The following is an 11333-nucleotide window of genomic DNA, read 5'->3' as shown; positions in this document are numbered from 1 at the left end:
TCATGTTACTGCCCATGAAACAGAAATGGGCTACAATTTCCACGAGACACTGTGGTGGCATTTCTGAATTGAAATATTTCAGTCCAAAATATTTTGGCTTTTGTGTCAAAAACTTGAAGAAAAAAAAAACATGTTTTCAGCTCCCGTTAACATGTTTACCAATACAAAGTGCTAGAGAGACAGCAGTTGGGAGAAACAAAATGGCTCTTTTCAACCTAGATAACTTAAAGAAGAGATCTTCTACCACATTGCACAGGCACTCATTCAGAGCTACTGCAGTGACCCAGACCTCAGCATTATAATGTACTTAAGGAAGTGGTATCTGTCGCTGGAATTAGGTTTAATGAACTGTGGGGAAGAGTCAGGGCTTACAGTTTCCAGCTAAAGAATTCAGGTCCAGAGTATTCTTGCACCCCCATAGGAGGATCAGAAATACCACCATATTTCACCCTGTGCTGCCTCACCTGGGAACTTTCAGTTTGTTGGACTGATCCAATTGGAGATGCAGCTGTCCTGTAATGTATATTATATTTTGCCGGCGAACAGCAAAGAAAGCAGCAGTATCTACTCACCCTGGAAATAGACATCCTCCTTTGCCAAGTTACTGGGATCGCAGTAATGAGTCGTATACTCGGATCGGATTTAAAGCTAAACCTTCGTCTGGATCATGGCTCTTAGATCTATGCATGGAGAGGTCCATGTGGGTGTTTATTACCCCTCCTTGTCTGTGGAAGGTGCTCCCCAGGCCCAGGGTCCCTGAATGGAAAGAATGGTGAAGGCGCGGTGGGCCTGGGGAAAGCACACTGTCCCCCATACATCTGGCCCTGTGAAGATTCCCCAGTTGATTGTATAGTCCCAGGCTGTATTATCTTTTCCACAGTGATTCCCACTGGAGGTTCTGGGAGCTGCTGCAGCCATGGAAAACCAATGGTAGCAGGGTTCGTATGAAAGCACGCTGCCACAGCACAGGGGATTTTGGCCGCCAGGGCTTGTGTGGAGGCCCAGGGTCTCCATGTGTTTGGTCTTGTCCTCCCACAAAGATCTACACAAATCCCTGGAGATATGCATCTGTCTCCACAGGAGAGCCAGCCCAGCCCCTGCAATGGGACGGTGGCAGAAGGATCTCCATGAGGGGACGGTACAGGCCCACTGTAAGTGCTGACTTCTCATTCAGAATCCATCCAAAACCCAATGAACTCCACAGGAGATTTTCCTTGAATTTCAATGGGTTTTGGATTGTGTATACAGTGCCATCTTCTGGGTATCCACAGAGAGTTCAGCCGTCCCTGTAAGCACAGTCTGCAATCTAATGCATTTAGAGCTAGAGGGCGTGTCTACACTGGAAACTCACTGTAGGGCTCAGGCTAAGGGGCTGTTGAACTGCAGTGTAGACACTCGGGCTTGGGCTGCAGCCTGGGCTCTGGTACCCTCTGACCTTGCGGGGTCCTAGAGCCCGGGCACCATCCTGAGTCCTCACGTTGAAACTGCAGTTAAGCAGTCCATTAGCCCAAGCCCTGCAAGCCCGAGTCAGCTGTCATGGGCCAGCCAGGGGTGGTTTTTAGTTGCAGTGTAGACATAGCCAGAGACTCGTGCGAGCAATCCTTCCTCGTGTGGGCAGTCCATTGGTACTCGTCCATTAAAGGGGTACCCAAGTGAGTAATGGTTTCCAGGGTCTGGGCCTAAATCACAAAATGCCCTAATGATTTAGCTTGTCTCTTTAAATGTTTCCTTTAGTCAACAGCTGGGCTCAGGTAGACAGTGGTCTGGCACCACTGTCCACAAATGATTGGTTGTTTTAACAAATTTCTTACCCCAAACTGAAGAATCCCCATCACTGGCAGTTAAGAACAGGTGAGACATCTACCTGTCAGGGATGGACTAGGTAGACTTGGTCTTGCCTCAGCACGGGGGGGATGGGATTAGACGACCTCTCAAGATCCCTTCCTGCCCTACGTAGCTGTGATTCTTACTAGTAATATAAGCCAGAGCTGTACGATTGGCAGGCAATTAGATTTCCACTTTCATGAAGAATAGCTATGATTTTCATCTTATTTCTTTTGGCTGAGATGATGTGCTAACGTTCATTTGCTCTTTGCAGCTGATTTGACCTTATATATACAAGAAAGGGGGGGGGGACCCAACTTTTTCACTCCTGATTGCATTACATTTATTATAGCAAGTGTAAATAAGCAGGAAAGGCATCATTTCCTACAAGGAACACGTGCCAACCATGATGATCAATGGAGCCCTTCGGTGTCAGTGCTATCCGGCTGTCAAACACTAAGTAACCCTTCCCTCCCCGCAAAATGTTTAAAACAGAAACAAAGTCCTCTCCATCCCTCAGCAACGCCCTGACCCAGCAGAGCATGTAAGCATGTGCTTAAATGTCATCACCAGGTGCCCCAGGGCATTCTGTAGGTTTGCTCATATGCTGAAAGTTAAGAACATGCTCAAGTGCTTTGCTGGATCAAGGCCTAACTGAACATATAAAGGACAAATAGCTTGCTCCATTCTACTACGTCAAGCGGGGACACCAACCGTTGAGGGAATGTAGAGTTTAAAGCCGAGGCTGAGATTTTTCCCTAATGAAACTCAATGGGATTTTGGCGCCAAACTGTCATAGGCTCCTTTGAAAATGCCAGGCGAGGGTTTCAGAAAGGGGAGCCTAAAGAGAGACTCCTAGAATCTTATTTAGATCCCTGAATAAGTGACTGGATTTTCGCCACCCGGCCCCTACATCTTTAATTAGGGCCTGGGTGCCCCAGTAAGAATGGGGCCCAAGCTGCCTGAATGGTAGAAATGAGACTTGGAATGGCTTCTCCTTGCAGCTTGCAAGGAATGAATTCTGGAATTGCTATGTATGCAAAACTTCCATTAGTGGCAGTCTAACATGCACACCAAGAGGGTATCACTATGTGCCAAGGTGCCCTATGACCTGAATTTTAATAATTATCATAGTTTGGCAATTTTCCTGAGTTATAGAATACAGTGTGTTCTTTCTGCTAGCAGAGGCAGGGTTTCCTAGTGGATAGAGCACTGGACTGGGCATTAGGAGACCTGGCTTCTATTCCTTGCTCTGCCAGCACCCTGTGGAGTGACCTTCAGCAAGTCACTTCACCCCCTGCGTCTGACGAAGTGGGTATTCACCCACGAAAGCTTATGCTCCAATACATCTGTTAGTCTTAAAGGTGCCACAGGACTCTCTGTTACTTTTTACAGATCCAGACTAACACGGCTACCCCTCTGATACTTCACCCCCTCTGTGTCTCTATTTCCCCTTCTGTAAAATGGGGATAATGGTACTGTTCTCCTTTGTAAAGTGCTGTGAGATCTACTGTGTAAGATCTGGGTATTAATACATATACCTGCCCATGCAGCTGTGGAAGTTTTGAAATCAGCTGACTTCATGACTTCCTAATAATCCATTAAAATTAAAAGCCTAAGTGATTAGCAAAAGATACATCCAGCTGTGATCTAACTCAGCCTGACTCCCCCCCCCCCCCCCGTAGCATCACTCAATTTAAAATAAAGCAACGTCCAAAATGAACAATCCAGCCTGCCTTCTGAGATATCATTTATTATTGCAGTGGGTGAAGCTCTTTGAAAAAAAAATTTGCTGTCCTTTTTGGCAACCATTCAGAAAACGATGCCTGTTCAAATATATTCAAACGTTGCTTTAGGACCCAGGTGTCTCAACAAACGTTATGTTCTTGGCATATCTAAAACTGTTTACTTTTTTTGTTAAATCTTTCAGTTCTCTTTATCACATTGTTCTCGGCAGCCAGTGTTTCCCTGGTGGAAAAAGAGACATTTGCGCAGAAAGGGAAAATGTGCTTCACATATCTGAAATAATATCGTAACCTCAAGCACTTCACAGCATATGATAGAAAGCATTCAGGCCTCCATTTTCAAAGCTGACTAACGATTTTCATGCATGGCCTGGTAAGGGTTAAAAGATTTTGCTACTCTAAAATACAGAGGGAAACAGAAGTTTACAACACGACAACAGCATGATATGTACAATAAACAAGGGCTTGCAGAAGCTGGGCTGTTCAGAGGATTTATTTGGTCACAAAAGGAAATCACCCCCTGATGCATTTATTACATTTCATTTTCCGTCCACATTCCACCCCACTTACCAAACTGGTGTCAAGATTGTAGTGAATTAAGTCAAGCGCAATGCTCTCTCTGCAGCTTTGGGGATATTCAGTGTCAGAAAGGAATGATCTCAAAAGAAAAATGGTATGGGAAAATGCTGAGCTGCGTCAGTAACTCACACGGGTTAGAGACAATGCTCCATGCCCTCTACCCCCCGAAGCCTATCAGATAATGTCTGTAGTTGATCCAAGTTCATTCTAAAAGAGCTTGTCCAAAAGGCCTGATTCAAAGCTCCTTAAAGTCAGTGGGAGCCTTTCCATTGACTTCAATGGGCTTTGGATCAGACCCTAATTCAATATCCACATATAAATATCAAAATTATTATTTCAATACCACAAGGGGCAGGTATTGAGCTTTCCCCACCACTTCCGCACAACCAGCCCTTCCTTTGCAGGATCACTGTCAGAAAGTGGTTGTAGCTCCTTTCATGCACCCAAATCTTCCTCCCTGTGATGCCCACAGTGACCCTGGCTGGCTGTACAATCTAGTCTATACTCCAAAAAGCTTGGTTCCAGACCCAGTTCAGTTTGCTAAATGTCCACACTGCAGTTACCAAGCACATCATGTACAAAACCCAAACCCTTGGACACAAGGACTGAATAGCTGCCCACATAGTTTATAGATTTGGGGGCCAGAATGGACTTCCTGAATTACAGTAGCCATAAAGTTTCATCCAGTTAGTCCTGTGTTGAGTCCAATCACTCATGTGTGGCTAAAACATATCTGCCAGAAAGGCCTCCAGTCTTGATCTGAAGGTCCAAGAGATGGAGAACCCACCACTTCCCTTGATAGTTTGTTCCAATGGGTAATCACCATCACTGTTAAAAAACACACACACTGTGCCTTATTTCTAATTTGAATGGGTCTGGCTTTAACTTCCAGCCCTTGGGGGTTGTTCTGCCTTCCTCTGCAAGATCAAAGAGCCTTTTAATACCTGGTATTTTCTCCCCGTGAAGGTATTTAGACCCCTTAAAAAAACATTAACAGATTGAGCCAAATCAGCAAAGGTCCAGAGAATTCAAGGGGGCAATGCCAATTTACACAAGCTGATGATGTGGCTTATTATCAAGTATAAGGAAACAGATGTTGCATCCCAACATGATACTGTAACTGTAACTTTGTCCCTTAGACTGACGAAGTCTGTTAACGTATGATTGTTGTCTTGATGTTGGTATCTTCTTTTAAGAAATGCTGTTAACATTTCTCTTTTATCAGTTAATATATTTACCAAATGGCAGCTGACTTGTTTTATTTATTTTATTTTATTGCCAAAAAACATGTAACTGCTTTTTCCTGAGAATAATGTATATGTACCATAATAGGAAAAGGGTAGAGCATTGTTGATGTATGGTAAAATTATACATACTTGTATGTATTATGTAGACTTGCATTTCAGGCAGATCAATATGTAGTTAAATAATTTTATTGGGTTTATTTCATTGGGGTTTTGTGTTGAATATATATTTTAAGACTGCTGCTGAAAGAGTAGTATTTATTTTGGGGTCAGAGTTAAGGTTGTTCTGTTGTCATTCCAGCCCCGGTTCTGGGAAGCATTCCTGTTCAGGAGAGCATTTAAGCACATGCTGAACTTTAAGCACATGCTTAAATCCCATCAATTCCAATTCTATGAAAAATGCATTTTTAAAGCCCTTTACTACTCAAGGGCACTACAAATGCATAGGGTCACATTCCTCTGTGGTGTAATGTCAGTAGCTTCAGTGGAGTTATACCAGGGATAAATTTAGTCCGTAAGGGTACTATTACAACTGACTCTCTATTTCCTTTCTGGGATATTTTGACCCCTGGCTGCTTAACCATTTAATTAATCTACTTCCTTAGCCATCCTTCCTTACTTGACTAGTCTCACACATTGCATTCCTCCTGAGATCTGGTCAGTGGAGGATAAATTCTTACTGATCTCCTCCATTCTCCTCTCTACACTGTGAATTTGGCACTCTCTCTTTCCTGCCTGTTTAGGGGTCTAGCAAGCTATGAGAGCACCTGTGTGTCAGCGAGCTGCCAACAAAGATAAAACTCCCAACTCACTGGGAAATATATGAGGTCTGAAAATTCTCTGTGAAACCGAAGAGAGAAATCCCCTGCCATACAGCACAGTTTAGAGCATGTCTCCTTTCATCTCTTATATATTTCAGTCTCACATGTGAGGAGTCTAGGATTATACTGTGCAGTTGAGAAACCTGCTTATAACCCCAACATGATTATATTTAGGACAGCATAACTACATTACACTGCTCTACTAGAGTAATGATCGTTGGCTGTTTCCAAAGTCTACAGCACCCACTTGTGGAGGATCAAGGAAGTGATTACTGATTAAAGAGAAGAGCCGCACAAATATTTACAGCGATTATAAGTGCAAGGTTTGGAAAGATTTAGAAAAGAGAGTGTATTTGTCCAAAACTTATCCAGACTTCACTGAGCTGGAATCTGAGTTGGAAGTCTTTTGCGGGCAAACCTTACTTATGAGATTTTCAGAATATCCTGGTTATTGTCCAGCAGGAAGTACATCAGAATAGCCCCTCCCATAGTATTTCAGTGCCCTATCGTCCTCTCAGAGGTGAAGGCCTGGATTCTGGAAAGATTAAAGAATGTGCTTAACAGGATTATTCACAGAGCGTAGGCTTCAGAGAGTGAGCATAGTCTGATGGTTATGGTGCTAGTCTGAGATTTGGGGTACTGGGATTCATTTCCCTGCTCTGCCACAGACTTCCTGTGTGACCTTGGGCACTCACTTGGTCTCTGTGTGCCTCCATTCCCCATTTGTAAAATGTAGACAATACCACTGCCCTAGCCCACAGGGGTGTTATCAGGCTCTCACATGCAAAAGTGATGTACCCTTAGAGAGAGAAAACAGGACTGCCCACAGTGTGTAAAGTGAAGCGTGCGCTTAAGTCTTTGCCTGAATCAGAAAGTGAAAGTAACAAACAAAACTCTTCCAACTTCAGAAATGGCCAGATTCATTTTGAGGTTCAGACCAGTTCTAATATTATCCAAATCAGTTTTCAAACCCCTGCTAATTTCCTCTTATATAAACATTAGGGTTTTTTTGTTTGTTTGTTTTTTGCCATCTTTTAAATATTTACAGATTTTGTATTAAAACAGATAACAGAAATATATGTTGAGTATTGACTGTAAATAACATTTTACATAAGCTGATTTATAAAAGTGATCAACATTCCTTATACTACAGTGTTACTTTTTATAGGCGCTGCATGGTCTCTGCATTGAAACAGTATTGGGTGTGTGGTATTTCTAAATGAAATTTGATAGGCACCTACAGCTTCAGATAGCAGCTCTATAAAGCTAAATACGTACATTTAGGCCAGTGTCGTGCCACTGATGTCAGACTTCAGTGGAACCGTGTTGATTTACAGCAGCTGAGGATCCGGCCCATCTTTGGCTAGCTGCTATTTAATTAATTAGGGTTACCATATTTAACAAATAAAAAAAGAGGACCCTCCACGGGGCCCTGGCCCCGCCCATTTCCCACCGCCAGCCCCGCCCCAACGCCACCCCAACCCCGCCCTAACTCTGCCCCCTCCTCCCTCCCACTCCCAGCCACGCGAAAAGGGCTGCCCGAGCGCTACCGGCTTCACGGTTTGCCGGGCAGCCCCCAGACCCTGCGCCCCCGGCCGGCGCTTCCCCAGCGCAGCTGGAGCCCGGGAGGGGAAGCGCCCAGCTGGGGGCGCAGGGTCTGGAGGCTGCCTGGCAAACCGTGAAGCCGGTAGCGCTTGGGCTTTGGGCAGCCCCTATGCCTCCAGACCCTGCGCCTCCGGACCCTGCGCCCCCGGCCGGGCACTTCCCCTCCCGGGCTCCGGCGGTGCAGGGTCCGGAGGCATGGGGGCTGCCCAAAGCCCGTAGCGCTCGACTCTTAAACAGAGCCGAAGAGTCAGGGGAGGAGCAGAGCCGCCGCGGCCGGAGGCTCTGCTCCTCCCCTGACTCTTCGGCTCTGTTTAAGAGCCGAGCTGCCCGAGCGCTACCGGCTTCGGGCAGCCCCTATGCCTCCGGACCCTGCGCCGCCGGAGCCCGGGAGGGGAAGTGCCCGGCCGGCGGCTGCGGTCCGGAGGCAAGGGGGCTGCCTGAAGCCCATAGCGCTCGGGCAGCTCGGCTCTTAAACAGAGTCGAAGAGTCAGGGGAGGAGCAGAGCAGCCGCGGGAGGGGAAGTGCCCGGCCGGCATTTTCCCGGACATGTTCGGCTTTTTGGCAATTCCCCCCGGATGGGGGTTTGATTGCCGAAAAGCTGGACATGTCCAGGAAAAACCGGACGTATGGTAACCCTAAATGAATGAAGGGCCAGCTTTGCATTTGGTGTAAATCTGTATTGTTCAACTGGAATCAGAACTAACCTCTTCATTGAAATCAGGGGCGCTTTAGCTGAGACCCTGGCCTGCTGTCTTGAACCTGTGCATCTCAGATCAGTTGAGTTCAGTTGAGGGGCGTTGGGCGGGGGGGCGTGATAATTGTCTCTGGGATATATAGCATTGCTTAGACTTTTCTGGGACTAGCCTGGAGGCCTAATACTTTGCATTCCTATTCAGGACACATGGGTTTAGTTTATAGCTCTTGCTTTAAGCCGGAGTTGACAGCACGCTGAGTCCCTAAAGGGAAATGAAGTGCTTCATATTGCTCAACACAGATCATTCCAGCCAAGTGAGGAGCAGAGCCACTGATCTACAAGCTTTTGTCTCAGTCTCCATCCTTAAGCAAGGCAGAGGTGACTGTTACCAGCCAGGCCCGGGGATGGACGATGGGGATGGAGAGAGAATGAAGGTAAGTAACCACTTCTGTCCCAGTGAGCAAAGCTGTCATTTAAACATTCACATTGTAAGCTGCCATTTATTATGTGAAGTGATTTTAAAAAATGTATTGAGGCTATAATGTATTACATGGCTGTCAAATATACACATACACAAGTTTATCCAGACTTACAGAAACAATCACCAGTAAATCCCTACTGTCCGTGCATAGTGAAAATCTCATTTTGCAGTCAACCTCTGTATAATGCAAGGGGCTAGTGATACTCATTCATCGTTATTAATACCAGCAGAGTACATCACTTTTGCATGTGCGCCACTCTGCCATGTACATTGGCCAAACCGGACAGTCTCTACATAAAAGAATAAATGGACACAAATTAGACATCAGGAATGGTAACATACAAAAGCCAGTAGGAGAACACTTCAATCTCCCTGGACATTCTATAACAGATTTAAACTTCAACAACAAAAAACTTCAAAAACAGACTTCAAAGAGAAACTGCAGAGCTACAATTCATTTGCAAACTCAACACCATTAATTTGGGCTTGAATAGGGACTGGGAGTGGCTGGCTCACTACAAAAGCAACTTTCCCTCTCTTGGTATTGACACCTCCTCATCAGTTATTGGGAGTGGACCATATCCACCCTGACTGAATTGGCCTTGTCCATACTGGTTCTCCACTTGTAAGGTAACTCCCTTCTCTTCATGTGCCAGTATATTCATGTCTGTGTCTGTAATTTTCACTCCATGCATCTGAAGAAGTGGGTTTTTTACCCACGAAAGCTTATGCCCAAATAGATCTTAGTCTTTAAGGTGCCACCAGACTCCTCATTGTTTTTTTAATGTACAGTCACTGTCAAAACCCCTGCAGATGCATCACCTGTGCACATCAGAGTTTCTCCTGCTGTGGAGCTCTTAGACACCTTTAGCCTCCGCACTGCTGGAGCAAGGGCTCTGCTGTGAGGGGTTGATGAAAAGCAAGAACTTCCTCTTGCTGCTTGCGGTTTTACTCCAGCTGGGTTACCTAGGGAGGTGGTGGAATCTCCACCCTTAGAGGGTTTTAAGGCCCGGCTTGACAAAGCCCTGGCTGGGATGATTTGGTTGGGGTTGGTCCTGCTTTGAGCAGGGGGTTGGATGATCTCCTGAGGTCTCTTTCAACCCTAATTTTCTATTATTCTAACTCAACAGCGTTTTAAATACACACAAGAAATCAGTATCTGCTGTTGCTACATGCCTCTAGCACAGAAAAACAAAACAGCCTCGGTTAGGAGCTGAAAGCATGTGGGTTTCAATCAGGTGAGTTAGCAGAATAAAGATGCTTCTTTTTTGTAAGCAAGTGCTTTCTGTACTCATTTGCACTATATGTAACTTCATCTAAGCTTTCCTAGAATTCACAGTCAGCTATAGGGTTGCCAATTTTGGTTGGACATATTCCTGGAGGTTTCATCACATGACATAATCTTTAATTCCTGGAGACTCCCGGGCAATCCTGGAGGGTTGTCAACCCTAGTCAGATACCCCTAGAGGCACAGAGAGACCAGGTGGGTGAGGTATTGCACAGACAGGGGTTACACATTTTCATTTTGTAAAGGCGCAGTGTCAGTGATGATAGGCACGAAAGAATAAGCCTTCCTAAGGACACAAGTAAGTTATCTGTCAGCTGGCAGAAAGTGATGATGCTACGAGGCCATTGGGTTGGACCCTGCGATTCTTGTAAAAATGTAAGGTCATGTATTCCTGTTGATCCCACTAACGTCAATAAAGGGCCTATGCGAGCACTGGTCACCATGCCGCATTGCAACACGAGTCTGCATGGGAGAGGGTGCAAAAAGGCGGTTGGCTGGGCACCTCCCTACCCAGGAGTCGGGGGAGGTGAGGGGCCCCGGCCCAGGGGCCATGAGAGGAAGCAGGTTTCTGGGTGCTGATGCTGCATGGGGCTGTCTGTAAATCACCTAACGCACTGGGGGGAGGAAAGTCAGGAGGTGGGGGGGGGGGGTTAATTCTGTTTGTTTCGGTATCACCGAGGGCAGGGGACCATGAACACCACCAAACTGTGGGTAGGGTTACCATTCGTCCGGATTTACCCGGACATGTCCTCCTTTTTGTGCTAAAAATAGCGTCCGGGGGGAATTTGTAAAGCACTCACAATGTCCGGGATTTCCCCCCTCCCCCGGCAGAGCAGAGCGAGCGGCTGGGAGGGCTGCAGGAAAGTCACGGGCTGGACTCCGGAGCAGCTGTAGAGGAGCTCCACCCTGCATTCTGAGCCGGCAGCTCTCCCCTGCAGCCCGGCTCCGGCAGCACTGTGCAGGGCCAGGGACCGGGTTTTGTTGTGCTGGGGAGCGCAGCCACGTGTCCGGCTCGCACAGAGCCCAACACCCTGTTCTGAGCAGCAGGGTAA

This window comes from Chrysemys picta, chromosome 3, assembly GCF_011386835.1.
Source record: "Chrysemys picta bellii isolate R12L10 chromosome 3, ASM1138683v2, whole genome shotgun sequence".
NCBI classification, from domain to species: domain Eukaryota; kingdom Metazoa; phylum Chordata; order Testudines; family Emydidae; genus Chrysemys; species Chrysemys picta.
The sequence above is the reverse complement of the archived record's forward strand: the minus strand, read 5'-3'. Positions refer to the sequence as shown.